General features: G+C 47.8%; 2 long non-coding RNA genes across 2 annotated transcripts in view; both read left to right on the plus strand.

Moving 5' to 3' along the window:
* Positions 1 to 313: 313 nt before the first annotated feature.
* On the plus strand, positions 314 to 4,493 carry LOC135320485 (uncharacterized). The gene is made up of 5 exons (XR_010379627.1): positions 314 to 495; positions 1,553 to 1,676; positions 3,400 to 3,517; positions 3,876 to 4,002; positions 4,404 to 4,493. It is a non-coding gene; the product is annotated as an uncharacterized LOC135320485 (long non-coding RNA).
* Positions 4,494 to 5,259: 766 nt separating this feature from the next.
* LOC135320491 (uncharacterized) overlaps positions 5,260 to 20,025 on the plus strand; it is a 63,313-nt gene continuing 48,547 nt past the window's right edge. The window contains exons 1-7 of the long non-coding RNA XR_010379640.1: positions 5,260 to 5,471; positions 5,725 to 5,745; positions 6,687 to 6,796; positions 8,190 to 8,746; positions 16,055 to 16,214; positions 19,373 to 19,492; positions 19,901 to 19,979. This is a non-coding gene — a long non-coding RNA (uncharacterized LOC135320491). The remainder of the gene's footprint in view (positions 5,472 to 5,724; positions 5,746 to 6,686; positions 6,797 to 8,189; positions 8,747 to 16,054; positions 16,215 to 19,372; positions 19,493 to 19,900; positions 19,980 to 20,025) is intronic.

Consider the following 20,025-nt stretch of genomic DNA (forward strand, 5'->3'; position numbering starts at 1 on the left):
AGTGAACAGACTGGAGTGAGTGAAGAGATGGGAGCATCTCCTTATTGTGGTGGCTGCTCTCTGTCAGATGCCTTGAGATTTGAGGAAGGGTTTACAAGTGCGGAGAGGGGAGATCAGGTCCTCTGTGCTCTTCCTGAGTGCCCTGGCTTTACCCATTCCCCCAGCCCACTCTGGGCAGCCAAGTTGAGGAGCTGGGCCACCGGAGGTTGTGCTGATCAATAATCCACCTTCACCCCAAGTCCGGGGGTTTGGTACCCCTGGTTGTAGTCTCTGGAGTCAGGTCCTTGGAGGAATTCCTCACTGAACTATGTTTTGGACCTTTTATTTTTCTCTATAACCTCCAGCTGAAGAAGATTGTCTTAGACACATGGAAGCTGAGGACGCCTACTGTCCCCTCGGAACCCAGGTGGGGCTGGGAGTCTGCTGTTTGTATAGCCGGTGGGCTCGTGTTGCTTTGGGCATCCCTGTGTCTGAATTCCTGCAGTACACTCGGTGGTAAGGAAGGGGTGCCTGGCAGGGAGGGAAGTGAGTCGGGAGACTGCACAGCTGGGGAGATGTTAACCTGGGGTGTGCAGGAGCCTGCTGATACATGGCATCTCTGTTCAGGGAACTCTTCACGCTCAGAGGGGTTCCCACTCCCGCAGGGGCCATTTGATCAGGATGCTGGGCTGTCAGGGGACTGCAGGGGTCCCAGTGAGGATTACAGTGCCTTCAGGCAATGGGAAATGAGGGGTCCAGCGGCACTTGAATTAACTGTGCACCCAAACCCAGCCCCCACCTCTTTCAGCCTTTATCCTTATCTGCAAAACTGGAATTTTATTAACCATCCCGCGGGGTCGTGGATGGGCTAGGACAGACTAGACAGTCAGGAGCTGGAATTCCTCTGTCCCCTGATTGTTTTCCTTCTTTCTGACTATTTGCTCTCACAAGCTCAGTCTCTCTGTCTCTCTCTCTTTCACTTCTAACTTTCTCTCATGCTCTGGTTTCATTTGACTTCCAACCACCGCCCCTCACCCTCGCCAATCCCCAGATGAGTGAACTTGATTTCTGTGTGTCAGTTCCAAATTCCCAGGAAAGATGCTCTGTCTCCCTCTGGATCTGTTGTCCAACCTATCAGTTGTGGCCAGATGAGGGGGTCCCTCTGGGACCAGTGGAGGGTCTCCGCCCAGCCCCCCAGCCACCAATTTGGGAGCACATATCTCTCCAAGGAGGAGGTACTGGCTGTGACCTTGTGTCAGTCAGTATGAATTTATGTCTCCTCTTGCCCCTCCTTCATCCTCCTAAACAAAGATGAAAATTAAACACTCCCGGGATTTGTGTCATGGAACACGCAGGGTGGGGGCTAAGGGGGCTGGAATCTCTGCTGCATTTAAGGGGCTAAAGTGAATCCCCAATGAGAGCCTGCAAAGGGAACACCACCGCCCCCACCTGGCACTTAGGGTGCTGAGTCTGCTTGATGTTGAGCTAGGCTTCTGACCACAGCTCAGGGGTCTGGTCTGACCAGTTAGCCTTTGAAACCAACCAGCTTTGGATTCCTCAATCCCTCCCTGAGGTTTTACCTGAACCACCAGCTTCTGCATCTCTGAAGACAGATGATGAGGACCCTTCACGTAAACCGTTCGCACAGCCCTGTGCAGGCCTTTGTGCTGCACGGTCTGCCCGGCGAGATAACTGAGGTTGGTATTTTACTGATGTTAGAAATAGTCTGGTTTCCCTACGTACTGTTTCACTGAACAAGCAACAGAAGCCACCTCTCGCTGATAAAAGCAAAAAGGGACTTAATGAGAAGATGCTGGGAGGGTGTACGGATTGGCCAGGACCGGAGCCAACCCAGGAGCTGTAGGAGGTGTTAGGGAGCCCCAGGCACCAGGCCGGGCTGGGTGCTACCGGGCCTCCTGCCACCCAAGAACGGACCCCTCTCCACCCGACCCTCAACCTCACTCACTGCAGGTTCACATCCCGGCAGGGCCAGGTCACACTGAAGCCACCAGCACACACCTCAATGGGGGAGTTGGCCCCTTCTCAGCTGAGGGCGTGCCCGGTGTGGGGAGAGGCCCAGTTAGAGGAAGGCAGTTCCCCTACTGTTCCGAGTTAAGGTGCAAGTCAGTGCCCATCACTCAGGAGAGCCAGGCTGGACGGACCTCATTGCGGTGACTAGGCCGTCTGAGTTCACTTAATACTTTCTATGTTTGAAGGCCCTGGAGGGAGAAAAAGTGAAGGATCTAGTACTTATTTTGTGTTTCCCATGTACCAGGTGCGGTAAGCAAGCCACTTCAGACAAGACCCAGAGCAACTACGTTAATAGGCCACGGAGCAAGTAGTGCAGTCAGGCCTCTGTGGTCCCGAAACCCGTGTCCCCATTGGCTCAGTAGTTACCAGTGGAAACTGGGGGGATTTATGGGACTGTGTGCTCCTGTAGGGGCTGGGATGTGTGTGTTTAAATCCACATCTTCAGAAACTCGGCTAGAACCACAGCCACTTATTGCACGGAGGCAGAGGAGGGGAGGATTCCAGCCTTTGTTCCAGCTCGTGTGGAGCTCAGAAATTTCTCCTTCTGTCCTGAAAACAACACCAGAGCTGAGGGAGCTGCAATCCCACTGTACTTCTTAGATCCCAGAAAAATGAGGGGAAAATCTGCTCCCAACACAGAGAGGCAGCCAGGCAGGCTTGGCGAGTCACAGCTCCCAGGGCAGAACCCGCTTTTGTAACAACCCCCAGGGCAGGCAGATTTAAAAGGTCCCTGAGGCCAGTGGAAGTCTCAGCGTGGGGAAGTCCGAGTGGGACAACTCCAGGGGGCCAGTCAGAGGCGCCCCCTGCTCTTTTTCATGCATTTTACCTCCAGGACCGTGTCCTGTTCTCAGAATGAAGGCCTCAGAGGATAACTCCTCATGCTTCCTGCCTGGAAAGGAGAAAATAACTCTATTGAAATATACCCAAAACATTCTGTTTCATTTGGGGAAGTTGTTTTTTGTTTGTTTGTTTTTTTAATGAGAAATTATTTTACCAGAGCCTAACCAACCTGGGAGAAGGGAAATCCCTTCTGTCTCACCCAAATTGGGGTGGGGGGAAAGAGACACACTTGTGGAGGTCACAGCTCAGGGCACAGGCTCAATGAGAACTAATCACAGGACTACAGATGCCCTGCTCTGTCCCGCTCCCCCAACACCTTACCTCCATGTCAGTAGGGCCCCTGTGTAATAACAGGAATAAAACTAAAAGAAGTAAATGTCTCAGGAGTGTCAAGGGAAAACCCAAAGACAACGGGGAGATGAAAACAAGGACACACAGGCTGTTTTAGCCTCTCACACCAATAGTGGTAGCAAACTACACACAGCCCATCCCAGTAGATAAACAGAAAACCTCACAGAAGAAATTATTTATTTTGGTTCTCTTACCCAGTGCATTCCATGGTGCATCCTCGCCTAGAATTGAGTGGAAGCAAGTCCATCTCAGAAGGGACATAACTGAAGGGGGATGGCTTCCCAGACTCTGATGGGCAGAGAGAGCAGCAGCCTGGGTGAGAGCATGGTGAGGGGTGGGGTAGGGGGTGGGCTGCCTTCTTCCCCAAATAAGGAAACTTCCTGAGGCCAGCACAGGAGGGAGGGCCATGGGGTGGAAGCAGTCAGACTTCTTCCTGAGAACTGATGGGATGCCTCAAAGGGACCATTCAGGTACCAAAACTGGGCCGTGAGGGTGGGAGCCAGTCGGTCTGACTCAGAGCCCAGGACTGAGGTGGGCGTACAGCAGGCCCGTCTTACTTGGCTGGATCCATTTCACTTCTCCGAAGCCCTGTGTAAAACATGAAGCGTGGACTGCCTGGTGAGCACAGCTCTGCCCTCAAGACCTGTTCCAACTCCTCTCTTCCCGGAAAACAGCATCTCTGAGCCCGCCCTTGGTGACCTCAGAGAGATCACCCTAGTGGCCCAGACTAGTGACCGGGAACATGTACCTTCCTGCAGCCAACCCCAGACGTCCACTGATGCATCATATACTGGCAAAGATGTGAGTTCCTGTGCATTGGTCTAACAGCAGAGACTCTGCCACAGGCCCAAGAGGTGGTGTGTGGGACATGCAGGGGTGCAGGAGTGTAGGCAGTGCAAAAGTGTAACTGGTGACAGGGGTGCAGGGGCTGTGGAGGGCGCAGGCAGTTCAGGGGATGCGGGGGTGCAGTGGTGCAGAAGTGCAGGCAGTGAAGAAGTGCAGATAGTGGCAGGGGTGCAGAGGTGCAGGGAGTGTAGGGATGCAGGGAGGTGCTCAGGCACGTGGCCAGGATTAGAAGGCAAGTGCACATCCTCGCAGTCAGCCTGACCCCGGGAGGCTAGTGCAATTGTTTGGGGCGGCGGAGGCGGCGGCGTGTGGGAGGCTGCGCTGGGAAGCAGGTCGATTTCTTCTCTTCCCTGCAGCCTGGCCTAGGGGGGCCTTGGCCGCTGGAGATTCGCCAGATGTTGGACTCCAGGTAAGCTTGCTCCTGGGTGGTGGGGCGGTTAGGTCAGGCGGCAGCGGCAGCGACAGGGGGGCGGAGCGCGGCTGCCACTGGCGAACTGGTGGAATAGCTGCCTTCTCCCGGCTGCCGGGCCTGGGAACAGCCTCTGCTGCCCCTGGTCACCGTACACGCCTGTCCCACTCAGCTTGCTGAGTGGGGACGGTGCCATTAATGTGCGGGGCCCACGGGGTTAGGGAGGCTGCCGCGCGGAAGCCGGTCAGTTCGCTCAGCTCTCCCCCGCGGAGGAGCCAGGGGCGGCTTCTGCTGCCCTAGTGGCGGGACGCCGGTCTCCAGGTGAGCTTGCTCCTGGGAGGCGGCGGCGGCGGCTGCAGGGGGAGGGGGTCCGTTCCAGGGAGTTGCTCCATTTCTTCTCTCCCGCGCTGCCTGGCCTGAGGGCGACCTCTGCCGCCGGAGATTTGCCTGCGGTCCGACTCCAGGTGAGGTTGCACCTGGGAGATGGGTGCGGTGCAGTCAGGGGGCTGGGAAGGTGGTGGCTGCGGGGATAGGGAGGCTGCCCCGGGGGAGCTTGTGTATTAGCTCCCATGTCTGTGCCGCGTGGCCTGCAGGCGGCATCTGCTGCGCCAGGTCCCCGGACACCCCTGTCCCACTTTGCCTGCTGGGGGCGGGAGGCAGGGTAGTCAGGGTGCACGGGTGGCGGGGGTCGGGGGCCTGCAGCGGGGGAGCGGGCCCATTTGCTCCCATCTTCCCCGCGGCTTGTCCTGGGGGCGGTCTCTGTTACCCTGGGTTACGGGACACGTGTATCCTAGTCGGCCTGACCCCGGGAGGCGGGCGTGGTACGTTGGGGGTGGTGGCAGCAGCGGCAGGTTTTCCCATGGAGCCGGTCCATTTGCTCCCATTTCCCCCCATGGTTTGCCCTGAGGGCGGTCCCTGTTGTCCCAAGTTCGCCGAACGTCCATCTCCAGGTCAGCCTGCTCCCTAGAGGAGGCCACCGTGAGGTCAGGGGGCAAGAGAGGTGGCTGCTGCGGGGGTAGGTGGCTGCCTTGGGGAGCTGGTGGATTGGCTCCCGTCTCCCCGATTGCCTGGTGTGGGAGTGGCCTCTCCTCCCCCAGATCACCAGACACACCTGTCCCATTCAACCTGCTGGGGGAGGGGTGCCCTGGGCGGTGCCTTTAAGGTTCGGGGGTATCGACGCCGGGGGTAGAAGACCTGCAGCGCGGAGCCTGTCAATTTGCTCTCCTCTTCCCCACGGCCAATCCTGGGGGCGTCCTCTGCTGCCCAAGAAGCCGGATGCCCGTCTCCAGGTCAGCTTCCTCCTGGGAGAAGGGCGCGATGCGGTCGAAGGGCAGAGGCAGCTGCGATGTCCGGCTGCCCCGCCTAATGGGGCCACTTCTTCTTCTCTCCCCTGACCTGGCCTGGGGATGGCCTCTCCCGCGCAAGATTCGCCTGACACCCCACACCCGGTCTGGTTGCTCCTGGGAGGTGGGCGCGGTGAGATCAGGTGGTGGAGAGGAGAGAGGGGCTGCCCCTGGCGAGGTGGAGGATAAGCTCCCATCTTTCTGGAGGCCTGACGTGGCCGACCCTCGTTCCCAGGTCACGCTTCTCCGGGTCATATTGCCCCGGGGTTGCAGTAGGGTGAGGGGGCGGCGGGGTGTTTGCGGGGGTATGGAGCCTGCCGCTTGGGAGCTGGTGGTTTAACTCCCATCTCTTCCGCATCTTGGCCTGGGGGCAGCCTCTTTTGCCCCAGGTCCCAAAGCACAGTTTCCCTGACAGCTTAGCCACTGGAGGTGGGCAGGATGTGCTGAGGGGGGGGAGGCAGCTGCCAAGGCAGCGACGAAGGGGGCTGTCACTGACCAGCTGGTCAATTTGTTCCCATCTCAAACTTTGCTGCCCCAGTTTCGCAGAACGCACTTCTCCAGTTAATTCTTCTCCTGGGAGGTGGGCGCAGAGCATGCAGCCCAAGGTCTGGGCTCTCCCCTGGGGAGGGGCAGAACCCTCTTGTTCCCCTTTGTCTTTATTCTTCAGCGTAGGGGTTACTTGACCCAATTCTTAATTCTGAGGAAGTGTAGCCTGTGTTACGGAAGAGCTGCTGGACAGTGAGGTTTCTGGGTGGGTTTTCACATCAGCTGATGCCCCAGGCAGGCAGGAAAGCTATTACTCAGAGCTTCTTAGTCTGGAGTTGGGGGATGGCCCCGCCATCCTCACCATGCTTTTTAAAAATGTGTTACTCCTCTCTTTTTCCTAGGTGACATTTTAGGTTATTGGGTCACAGATTGCTGGCACACTCATCCCTGTTCTCAAATATCTTTTAAACTTGGGTGAAGTGATAAGTAGGGGAAGATGATTTACTGAAAGGTAAGAATACTTAAACTTGCATTAAAGTTAAATTCTGTCAATCTTTCTCAAATGATTTTTCTCTGATTCTAAATCCACGACCTAGTGAATGTTGTACTCCTGTGTAAATCATTGATCTTCACATCACATTTGTTGAGTGGTCAGCGAGATTTGTTAATTAGATTATTCCTGAAAGAAAAGCTCAGGCTTTTGAGAATTCCTTGTCGGATGTCACCCAGGCAGTCACAGTAGAAGACAGAGCTGATATAAAAATCCCTCAGCTTCCTGAACTGCAAAGCTTCTGGAATTACTGATCCCTGAAATGCAGGTGACACTTGATGATAATCTGGGGGATGGTTTATATGATCAGATTCTTCCAGTCCTGTAAATGTGTTCCGTGGCACCAGCCCTGAAAGAACTGGTCATAGGGGCCATATCATGACGGGTGCGATGGGAAGGCAAGGTCTAAGAGCTGAAATCACTGAGATTCCACACTCGCTAAACACAGACTCCAGAGCCTAATAGTTGTCAGGTTCTGTTCTGGATTTGAGAGTGTGTTCAGACATGATTCTTGCCCTTCAGGTGTCACTGCCTTCGTGGTAGTAACCTTTACATAGATCTGGGGAGGATGGCAATTACGTAGATGGGCTGTTACGGTACTCAGTGTGCCCAAGCTCGCTCTTCCAGGCACTCGTGGGACTAACGAGTCATCTTATTCAATCATTCACTAATTTATTACCATTGAATTGATCATTTGTCCCACAGTATGTGAAAGAAGGTATCAGGAAGCTGAGTTTTGTCCCCTCTCCTATCACTGATTGTATCTGTCAGTCGGGCGCCTTGAGTATGCATTGTGAAATGGTGGTATTTCTTGCCCAATGGGGCTGCACTGTGAGTTTTGAGAATCAGGGGAGTCACGTGGGAAGGACAGCACCCTGACACACATGGCCACCCCACCACATGAGACAGCATTGTCGATGCTCAGGTGACCCGATGTAGACCGCTGTGCTAAACCTGAGCATGTTTAGTGATCTTGGTGGCTATGAAAATACAGACTACCCGTCCTTACCTCTGAGACTCTGAGGGTGTGCACAGCAGAATTCTGCATTTTAAGAAGCACTTTAACTAAATCTGATGAAGATGATCTGAGTGTCCCACTGAGAAACACTGGTGTGCGAGACACCAATATTGAGGATTCTCAGGGAGCGATGTCTTTTCAGGATTTTCCAAGGGCCCTCACTTGAGACTTTTGCCTTGGGTGTAATTGTATGTGTTCAGAAGTGATGTCTTTCACTTCCAGTGCTTGTCAGCATGCTCTCTGCAGGGGTTTGCTCTCAGTAGATGGCAAAAACTATGATTCTTCAGGTCACCGAGCTAGAGTGTGAGCGATATTTTATTTTGGTTTTCTTTATAGCAATGCAGAGTCTCCCGAGAACAGATTCAGACTGAACAGATTTGTGTCAGAATTTGGGAGACCCCTGGTGCCCAAGATGTTCTCTGGCAGGTCAATGACGAATCTAGGTCCCTCTTTCACTGCTACGTCAATGAAGTGGGCCACTTCAACAAGGCCAAACCTGGTATCCCAACCATAGCCCTTGACAGTGATGTTCGGCTCCAGGAAGCCATCAGATGCAGCAGGTGGCCAGAGGAGGAGCCGAACGTGCTCATGAAATGTGACATCCACAACTTCATCAACACGGACCAGAACTCTTCCTTTGGGGAAGATGATCTCCTGACTTTCGAACCACCGATTGTTCTAGAAAATAAGCCAGTTGCCCAGACCCCACACAAAGACTTGAATTGAGAAACGTGCTTTGTCAGGTGTCTTTTTGAAGATATGAATTCTGTCTTTGTATGGCAGGAATTCCCCTTTCACAAAATTGTATGTGTTTGTGTCTGAGAGAGAGAAATGGAGACAGACAGAAAGATGAAGAAGCAGAAGAGAGCCCCCTCAGAAGAGAGCTAGTTAAGGTGAGTTTTGTGCCATTAAAAAATATTTGGGGTTTTGGGGGGAACAAAGTATTTACACTGTCTCATTCTCCACGTTGGAAACCTTGGCACCACACTCAGTGTCAGCATCCTTGAACAGGGGTTGGCACGGTGCATTTTATCTCGCGCTGCCTCTTCCATGTTCTGCCTTTAGCACGTTGCTTTGCCTCCCAGGGCTGCCACCCTTTAAACTGTAATGTGAGGAATCTGGAGTAGATGATCCATCCCAGCTCTGCTGTTTTGCAAATTTCTGATTTCGTATTCGGATGAGGCTGGGATACACCCAGAGCAGTATAAACCAGGCCCTACCTCCTGTCTCTTGCTGGGGCATCCCTCAGGTCTGTGCCTTCTACTCAAGCCTTTACTGAGCCCAGCTTTTTTCAGGAGCCCAAGTGCCTACCGGGATGGCAGGAGACCTGTCTCTCGTGGTCACCGTGGCTGAAAATTCTATTGGTTGTGCTGAAACAGCTCTTCTGAGATCCTCCGGCCACCCTTGCTCCAACCTGAGGACAGCCCTACCGTTCCTTTCCTAGGAGGAGGATCAATCCATGGTGCATTTTTTGACAATCCTGTCCCCAGGATGCAGGGAAGGTTATCAGCTGAGTGAGGGGAAGTGCCTCTGTGTCTCTGTGTCCCTGTATCTCTGTCTGCTCACAGTGCCCTGCCACCGGCTACTGAACAAGAAAAGTGCTATTGACCATGCTGTGTGTTTTGCAGATGTGTAGGTGATGGTCTTGTGGCTCATGTGTGGGCTTTGTGCTGGGATGGTGAAGGGCTTATAAATACCTCATCAACATGTATTCGAGGTGACCTGGTGCCACACAGACTTGATTCATGAAGGCATCAAGCCTGCACACTGGTTTGGAAACAACTTGGTTTTGATCAGTCACACTGCATGCATGACTCACTGCTGACCTCTGGGTGTTTTTTTCATTTTAGATTTATTCACCCAGTGTCTTGCTTAAGCTGAAAAATACATTTATTTCACTAGAATATTCTCAGATTCTTTGTTTTCACACATCCAGTTGTTTAATTCCTTTAAAAATCATTTTGTGTTTATAATGCCTCCTAATTTCTATCATCTCTAGGTTCCCAGTGGCCTGAGCCATGCACCAGATTTGATGTAGGAACTGTTCCACCAAAAGAAATCCCTTTGCCATAATATCTTTTGAGGAAAATATTATTCTTTAAGGCTCTAACAGTAAATCGTAGAACAAAGCATGGAACATTTATTGTAGTTAATACATGTTCATGCAAAAAGAAATGATATTTTCATTAAACAATGTTGATTTTAATAACTTTTACTAATGTGAATATTATTATTCATAATTTAAGTAACCAAATAAAACCACAGTTATTTATTATGAAGATTGAAAACTATTTACACCGTCTCTCAGTTAGAGGTAGCTTTATTAGAAGACTGAAGGGTATTTAAAAGATGGAAAAATACCCATGATGACACCATCATTTTTATTAACTAAATATCAAGAACTGTGCAGGGTTAAGATTTAACCCTCTGCAAGCTGTCAAGTTAGCATGAGGTAGTTTGTGGATGCTGCTAGAAGACAGGAGACTCCCTCAGTATCAGAGACAAAGAACTTCCTTCCAGCACAGCAGGCAGCTTGGGGTTCATGAACATGTTGGTTCCTGAGTTTCTTTCCTTTTGCTGTTGTAACAAAGGACCACAGACTCAGTGGCTTAAAGCAATACACATTCATCATCTCACTGTTCTATTGTGCAGAAGTGCAAAGTCATTGTCAGTGGGCTAAAACCAACGTGTGGCCAAGGCTATGTTCCACGCCAAGGCTCTAGGGAGGGATTCGTCTTCCTACCTTTCCCAGCTTGCAGAGGTGTTCACACTCCTTGGCCCAGGGACCTGTGTCTCTGTGACCTCTGCTGCCACTTTACATCTCTGTCTCTGACTATATAGATATAAAGGAAGAGTCTTCTATATCTGGTATGGACCCTTTTTCCTAAATGGACATTGTATCTCTAATTATGTGCAGATTAAAACCCCTTCCCTCCAGAGTGTGGTGGCATCAGCTCACAAGGTTACCACTCTGGGCTTTAAGTGTCCTCTTTTTATTGTCAGCTGGGAAATTCTCTTTCCATTGTTAGCACTGTGTTACATTTGTTGTTGTATTTTACCCGGCATTACTGAAAGTTTTACTTAAAAGGGATCCTAATTAGCTCTGTTTACCTGTCTCCAGAGCTGAAAGCTTCAGTTCTAGAGTATCTGTTTGATTTCTCTTAAAAATACATTCCAGTATATTTCTCTGGTGAAAGTCTTTACCCTGTTATCTATTCTCACATAATTTCCTTATTTTCTTGAATATATTAAAAATATTTCATAGCCTTTATTGGTAACTCTGATGCCTACATCACCTGGGGGTTTGCATCCTTTGTCTAATGTTTCTTATTCTCATATTATCCGTTATACAGTCTTGACATGTTGCATGTCTTGAAATTCTTTATTACATGGCAGACATTGCAAATGAAAAATCCATATGTTATTTTCCGTGAGAGGTTTTCTACCTTCCTGTTAGGCAAACAGGGTGAGGGACTGATCATGTCACTCCAATCAGGCGCTGAGGTGGATCAAGACTGAAGTGCCTTTTTTCTTAAAACAGCTTTGAGGTATACTTAGCAAAGTAATTTTCACACGTATAAAGTGTACAGCTAATACGTTTTGACATAAGTATATCCCGAAGAAACCATGACCACATTCAAGAGAGTGAACATACCCATCACCCACAAAGCTTCTCTCCTGCCATTTGTTGTCCCTCCCTCCCTCCCAATCTCTTCCCCTGGAAACCATTGATCTGCTTTCCATCACAACATATTGGTCTGCATTTTCAAGATCCTTGTATGAATGGATTAATGCAGTATCTACTCTATGTTGTCTGACTTCTTTCATTCAGTGTAATTATTTTGAGAGTCATCTGTGTTGCTGTATTAATAGCTTATTTGTCTTATAGCAGAGTATTATTTTGTGCTGAGTTTTTACTGAAGAGTTTGTTGTGAGAAGTGTTTGGATAGACCATCATTTGTTTCTCCATTTAATTCTTGATGGATGCATGGGTTATTTATAACTTGAGCTATTATAAATAAAATTGCAGTGAATATTTGGTTACAAGTCTTTATATGGACATATGCTTTTCTTTTCTAAAGCACCAGATGAGGAATATCTGGGTTATATGGTAGATAGGTATTTACCTTTTTTAAAGAAACTGTTAAAGACTTTTCCAAAATGGTTGTACTATTGTAAATTCCTTGTGGTGTGTATCAGCTCTGGTTGCTCTACTTCCTTACCAGCACTTTGTAAGGTCGGTCTTTCTAATCGTATTCATTCTTGTATGTATGTGTACTAGTATCTCACTGTGGTTTTTAAAAGCATTTCTCTAATGACTAATGGCATCTTTAATCAGCATCTTTTCATATGCTTATTATCCATCTGGATATCTTTACTGAAGTGTGTTTTCTGGCCTCATTCATTCATTCAGGTGTTTGCATTATTATTGAGTTTTGAGACCTCTTTATTCTGGATCAGATACAAAGAGAGACCTTTATCAGATATATGATCTGCAAATAACTTCTGTCTATGGCTTGTCTTTTCATTTGCTTAGCAGTGTTTAGAACAGCTTTGAAGAGTCTTCATTTTGATAAAGTTCACTCTATCACTTTCTTTTTAAAGTAGATTATACTTTTGGTGTCATAGCAAAGAAATATTTGCCAAACCCAAGGTCATAAAGCTTAAGCCTATGCTTTTTCTCCTAGCTGTTTTATAGTTTTAGATTTCCTATTAAGATCTATGATCCATTGTGAGTTAATTTTTGTATATTTTGTGAGTTGTGGATCAAAGTTCTTTTTTTTTTTTTTTTTGCATATCACTATCTAATTCTTCCAGCACTACTTGTTGAAAAGATCCTTTCTCCACTGCATCCTTTTTGAGAATCAATTGTCTATATAAGTGTTGGTTTAGTTCTGAACATTCTATTCTGCTCCATTATTCTATTTTCCTGTTTTACACCAACACCATACTTTCTGATTACTGTAGTTTAAAAAAAAAAAAAAAGGCTGAATATCAGATAGTGCAAGTCTTCCAACTTTGTTTTTCTTGTTCAAAATTGTTTTGGATAATTGGGATCCTTTGAATTTTTATACGAATTTTAGAATCAGTTTTAAAATTCCTTACATCCTGTTCTGCCAAAATTCCACCCATGTCTTTGGCCATCTCCAAAGCCATATTTTCTGAAGAAGTCTCTCTAGATCCCAGGTGAAAGGAATTTCTGTTTCATCTGTGCTCCAATCACATTTGATAATATTTGATTACATTTATTCATATTTGGCTGGATGTACTTGTGTGATCTTTCCTGCCAGATAGTAAATCTCTCAAGATTTGGAATCTTGACTTGGTTCCATCTGTCTGCTGAGAAAACTAGTTCTATGCTTTGCAGGAGTGAGCCCTGCAGTAAGAGGTATCTGCAGCACACATCTAGCTCACTGCTTGCATATCGTCAAGGAATCCTGCAGATTTAGAATTGTTTATTGATTGTTGTCTCCAAGACGGCTCAGCCTTTTTTATTTCTATTGCTACCGCTGCAGTTTCAAAGGAAAATGGGCTAATTATTTTCCAAATATCAAAACATACTGTAATTGAGCTGTGACGCAAATTATGTGCTGCTGTTTCTTAACAAACTGCTTAGTGTTCACAGGTACCTTCACTCATGGAACTTTTGGGAGAATATCATATCCTCAGAGATAGCAATGCTGTCTTTGCCGACCTGAGCGGTAGTATCTGAACTCACTCCTGCTGTTTTTCCAGTGCCCCCTCTAGCCCTCCTCCAGCCCTCCATGGGGGGCCTGCAGTTCTTCCCTCGAAAACCCTGTTGCTTCTCAGGAAGAATTCCCTATGAAACATATTCATGTCCTTCTTGTGGGGACATTCAGTCCAGAGACCTGACAGCAGGGGAAAATGTTTAGACTGCTTTTGGTAGAACGTAAATTCTTCCATACTTGTTAGAAGCAAATCCAATGAGGAAACTGTGTTGGCATCTAACAAATCAGGATAAATGTCTGATGAGGAAGATCAGCTTCCCCATCCCACTCAGGCGTCATGTTGATGTGACGCTCACCTTGGCTAACATTTTCTCCTGTGAGCAACGTGAAGTTCAAGACGTTATGAATGGCTTTTTGTTTTTCTTCCTTAGTCTTTCCACATTCACTGTGTCTGGTGAGATTATATGAATCCTGCTTATTTTCAGCCCAGCACTAAGCTTTTTAAAAGGATCACGTGTTTAAAAGGCTAGTGGACAATTTGTTAGAAGATTGAAATCCTTCGACTTTGGTCCTAGAGTTGAATCTTGGTTACTGGTGAATGAGAATTCCCGTTAAAATTTTAAATTCAGTGATATAAAGTTTTAAAAATAGTTAAATATTAGTCAATTTCATTAAACACTATAGCAGTTATTTACATTTAAGCCTGTCTCTGGGGCAATTTTGCAATGATTCCCTCCCTTTATTGATTCTCTCTTTATCAGAATCCTTGAGAGGTCCCTGTCATCATTGTCAGTATCATCATCATCATCACCATCATCATGGAACTGATTCCTCTGGGAGATTCTAGGAAAATAAAGAGCTGGACGGGGTTATGTGCAGGTCAGTGTGTGCATATACAGTAAGAACAGTTGTCAGACATTAGATTCAAGATACCCATTCCATTTAGAGAAGAATGTGGTCATGAAATCCTGATGTGCTGAATGAAGGAAGCGATGGGAACAGGGTAGTCAAAGGAAAGGAGGAGGAAGTGAGCGAAGCGGGGAGCATAGGTCCTTGGTTAGGTGATCAGCACATTGGTGAGAATGAGGGGAGTGTGATGGCAGAATCATGTCCCTCCCCGGCCACAGGGTAGCCACCTGTGACGTGTTACTGTACATGGCAAAATGCATGACAGATATTTTAGGACAAAAATCTTAGAGGATTTCTGTCTTCTAAATTGTCTATCAGTTAGCATTTTAAACCCATGATACATTATTAAAGATTAGTGCAGGGGGACAAATAAAAAGGATTCATATAATCCACCAGACATACTGAATGCAGAAAGGCTAAGGAAGAAAAAGAAAAAGTCATTCATAAGTGCCTTGAACCATAAAATGCTCATGAGAGGAAATGTTACAAAGGTGAGTGTCACAGCCACATCCGTAATGACTGAATGGGATGGGACAAGGGGATCCTGAGATGAGACAATAGGGTGAGTAGCCTGGATTGTCCAGGTGGGCCGAATGTATTCACGGGGGTCCTTAAAATGGAGGACATTTCCCAGCTGAGTTTAAATTCAGAGGGAGGTGTAGCCATAGAGCAATGTTCAGAAAGGCTGCTGACCATGAAACTGGAGGAAGTCGTGGGGCACAAGCTAAGGAAGGTGGGTGACCTCTGGAAACTGGAAAAAAAAAAACAACAACAAGGAAACATTCTCTTCTAGACCCTCTAGAAGGAAGGAACCCTGCTACTACCTTGAATTTAGCCTAGTGAGAACTGTGTTGGATCTCTGACCTCCACAGCCATAAGCTGATAAATCTGTGCTGGTTTAAGCTCTTAAGCTTATGGAAATTTCTTACATTGGTAAAAGGAAAATAACAGTGAGCCGTAGTGTAACGGATTAAAGGTATAGGATGGGGTGTGGAGAGAATTCTGACATTTACACCTAAAAAACAACCAGGTGAAATGGGAAGGTGTTTTAAGGAAGACCTACCTGGCAGGGCTGTTAAGCAGACTGGAGCGAGGGGAGCATTGGAGTTAGAGGAATCAATTAAATCTCTACCAGAAAAATAAGGAATAAAATGTAACAGGGCTTCAGTGATAGTGGATGTAGGAATGGAAATGGGCAGAGAGATATAAATATTACTTTGAAATTAGCTACAGGTTTGATGACTGCATGCTGGGGAGACTTAGCCGATGTGTGGACTGAATGTTTGCATCCCCTCAAAATCCATATGTCGAAACCCCATCTCCCAGGGTGATGGTATTGGGAGGTGGGGCCTTTGGGAGGTGATTTGTAGGACAAAATGAGGTCATGAGAGTAGAACCCTCATGAATGGGATTAGTGTTCTTATACAAGCCCCCAGAGTGCTTGCTTCTCTCTGCTCTCTGGGGTATGAAGATATTGGGAAGACAGCCATCTTCGAGCTGGCAATCTTCTCAAGGATACATTGACCATGAAAGTCTCAGCCTCCAAACCATAAGGAATATGCTGGTTGTTTAACCCACCCGACACACGGTAATTTGTTACAGCATCCCAGACTGACGAAGACAGTGGAGAATGCCTCTGAGTTTGGCACTGATTGACTGGAGAATGCTGAAACCCAGGGAAGTGGGCAGCACAGACGTTTACTCATTTAATCCTGCCAACACAGTAGGAGATAGAGTCTACATAATCCTCGCTACTTAAAAGGTAAGGAAAAAGAGGCACAAATAATAACAACGACAACAAAAACAACAATAATTTGTCCAAGATTCACATAGAACCCCCTGGAGACAGAGTGAGAATTTATACTCAGGCAGGCTGGCCCAAGAGCCCCTGCTCATAACTAATAAGTCAGATTACCTTGCTTATGTGGATCAGTTTTTTTCAACTGTGATATGAGGATACTGTGTCCAGTAACTTATAATTACAAAATAGTTCACTGTAACGGAATCATTAGTCACAGGCCTTACAAACCACAGAAACCTACACATACAAAAATAAATCATTAGTTCAAGATAACCAATAACGTTTTTAAATATTATACCTGCTGGGCCTTTGCAATAAAATGTCTTTTTATAATTCTGTCTGGCTACAGAATAACTTCATAATCCTGCATGTTGCTTGTGGCTCCCATGTTGGACAGCACGGGCCTAGATATTTTAAATTACTTGCCCAGACTCGCCCAGGAAGCTCGTGGTGGGATCCGAGCTATATTCTGGGACTTTTCTTCTTATCCAACAAGTCCCTCATGGAAGTTTAGAAGCTTCTTCTTTGGTGCCCAGCTGTCTAGCCGTACTTATAACAACTTGTCAGGTGTTCCAGCCTGCTCCTGAACATCAGCCAGAACCCACTTCTGCCCTATTTTGTCCAGGTAATACCTTCTAGCAACTTCCATTGCCTTCTTGGCATCAGTTCTTAACTGGAAGTGTAGTGGCTAGAAGTGGAAATGTGTCCACATGACAAGTTTTTCATAAACATAGTAGGAGTGGTCAAGAGAATAAAACGTCAGGAAGATGAGTAGAAGCAGGTCATTTAATATACCAAATGGATACTTTCAATGTCTGTGTTTCCGAGTCCAGGCTTGTTCTGCTCCTGCATTACAGGCCAATAAATCAGGAGACCAGGTTTTGGGGCAAGAAATAGCGACTTTAATTTGGAAAGCCAGCTGAGAAATGGTAGAATATTGTCCTGGGGAACCATCACCCCAAGTCAGATTTCAGTCTCTTCTTATATTAAAAATGGGAAGTGGGAATGCTTGGTTGTTGCAAACTTGGTGTATGAATTCTTTGTTGTTAGAATCCTTTGTTCTTGCAGCTCTTCACCTGGGTCACATCCGTGTAAACCTCCAACAAACAAATGTCATTTTTTATTCTGTAACTTGTTATCTTTATGTGAATAGAAAATTGTTAATATCCTTCAAAGTCAGAGCCTTGAGAATAGGTTCTCCTGTATATTTCAGGCTCTAGGCAACATTGTTTTACAAAAGGTGCAGAACCATCAAGACTAAGCCTAGGAAACAGGGCACAGGGTTAAAGTCAAAGGAACAGATCTAAAATGGAGTCAGATTTTTTCTTTCCTATTTCAGTAGTGCCATGGAGAAGGCAGTTTGGGCAGCTTTTCGTAGGGTCCTGGAGGCTTTCTCTCTCAGCCTCTGTGTGCCTCTGTTGAAAACCCTTCATAGCTATCTGGCCTGCTGGAAAACCACTCCGCCTGTTTTGCCCTGAAGATGTGTTATGTTTATAACTGATCTCTACTTCTTGGAAAACAACTCAATAAAAACTCAGTTGGTTTTCCACCAGCCATGGGAAGGGGTGAGGAATAGCACTTTATTATTTTATTAAAAAAAAAAAAAAGAAGTCTTAAAACAGCACTGGGCACATAGGAGAGAGTCAATAAATGCTTCCTGGCTGAAATCAAAAGTGATGACTCAGTGATTCCATGGTTGCTGTATTTGCTGAGCTTGCTACTATTTGCTCCATTACATATTTTTTTAACTGAAAAAAAAATACATGCATGTGGTTAAAAAAATTCAAACAGAGCACAAAAATACACAAGTGAAAGGAGTTTTCCCTCATCCTCTCTTCTTTCAGCCCTCCCTGGAGATGCCACTGTTTACAATCCTTTGTGTGTTTTCCAGATATGCTATGCACATTCCGACCTATGTATGTAAATTCCTTTAAAGTATTACTTATTTTTAACTTAAAGGGATTTAAATCCTCAAGTGTCTTCTGACCTGGTAATAGAAAAGAACAAATCTGACTCCATATTAGATCTGTTCCTTTGACTGTAACCCTGTGCTCTGTCTCCTAGGCTTCATCTTGCTTGTAAAACAATGTTGCCTAGAGCCTAAAATATACAGGAGATCCTATTTTGAAGGCTCTGACCTTTAAGGATATTTAACACTTTTCCATTCATATAAAGATAACAAGTTACATAATAGAAAATAACGTTTGTTTTGTTGGAGGTTTACAGGTATCTGACCCAAGCAGATAGCTGCATGAACAAAGGATTCTAACAACAAAGAATTCCTACATCAAGAAGATTGCAAAAACCAAGCTCGTAGGAAAGAAGCCTGAATTCTGACTTGTGGAGATGGTTTTCCAGGATATTAGTTTGCCATCTAGGTCTACAGAATGTTGCTACTCCATGCCCCAACACCTGGTCTCCCAACTTACTGGCCTGTCCTGCAATAAGGAGAATGAATTTGGACTCAGTAACACTCCTATCTTCCTAGCAAGCTGGGCACTGGAAATGAGGGCAGCTATCCCACACCCAGGGACATACTGTGTGCCCTTGATGGTTCCCCGAGGGTGGGGTGTGGTTTACCCAGGAAGGATGGGGACTATGCACCAACACTCAGGCAGTATGCTCCTTCTGGGATCTGACCTCGTACCTCCCGCTCCCTGCCAGCACAACACCTGGGACAGTGGAGGTAAGGCAGAGATCTTGCCTGCCTGTGTCCCAGAGTGTAAAAGGGGAAAATGTACTCTTTCCAAGGTAGTTCTGAGCAACAACACCTGCGGGTGCTTGGTTCCCAGAGGAAAAGGAAACCCAGCTCCACTTGGGGGCAACGGGTGTGATCCCCATAGGGGATTCTGCAGAGGCCTTGGGTGGAGGGCTGGACCAGGGAGGTAAAATATGAGCTGCGGGCCTTAAAGGGTTAGAGAAGTGTGCAGAGGCAGGACTGCTGCCTCCTTCAGGATGCCCCCAGAGTTAAAACTATTTCCATCTCTGCTACTCTCCTCCACCATCCATTTCCCTGCCTTCTCTCTGCTTCTCCTGGTCATGTCTCTCCCTCCACTTTTCCCCTTCTCCCGTCCTCTTCCCATCTTCTCCGTCCCTCGCTTCCCCACCTTCTCTCGCAGAACTCGGAGAGGATCGCTGGCCCTCCTGCGCATGCGCAGTCATTGCCAGCTGGATCTAGGGTTGGAAGCTCCAGCTCCGAGCCGGGGATCGGCCCCAAAGCTGCTCAGCTCTTTCGCCTGGTAGGACTTATGCTCCTGCCCCGGCGCCCCGGCCACAGCTGTCCAGGGCCAGGTGTGCACCTGCTGCCTCTCGCCCCAGCCGGGCTCCCCTCAGTCCGCGGCTGGCGTCCCTTTCCCCTCTCCCACCCGCGAGCACTCTCCTCCCGGGCTGCCTCTCCTCGGCCGCCGGCCCGTCCCCGCCTCTGGGCGGGCTGTGTCCCGGGCAGGCGAGGTCTGCGGACCCGGAAGGGGGTGGGCGGCTGGGGCTGGGGCTGGCCTCCGAGAGGGGCTACAGCCCGCCTCCCCCCACGGATTTCCCTGCCCCACGACCCCGGGGCTGCCCTCCTCTCCCTTTCCCTCTCCCTGGGGACCAGATCAGTGGCGTCTGCGCTGCTCCCCCGGCTGAGTGCCTCCGGCTGTAAACCCCAGATTCTCCTGGTGGAGTCGGGAAAGGGGAGCGTCAGTGCTGAGCGAGCTTCCGTCTCCTCCCTCAGTGTTTCTGCCCCAGGTAAGTACCTTGAACACTTTCACGTGTTATGATGGCGGTGCTTGAT

Source organism: Camelus dromedarius, unplaced genomic scaffold, assembly GCF_036321535.1.
Source record: "Camelus dromedarius isolate mCamDro1 unplaced genomic scaffold, mCamDro1.pat HAP1_SCAFFOLD_117, whole genome shotgun sequence".
NCBI lineage: Eukaryota > Metazoa > Chordata > Mammalia > Artiodactyla > Camelidae > Camelus > Camelus dromedarius.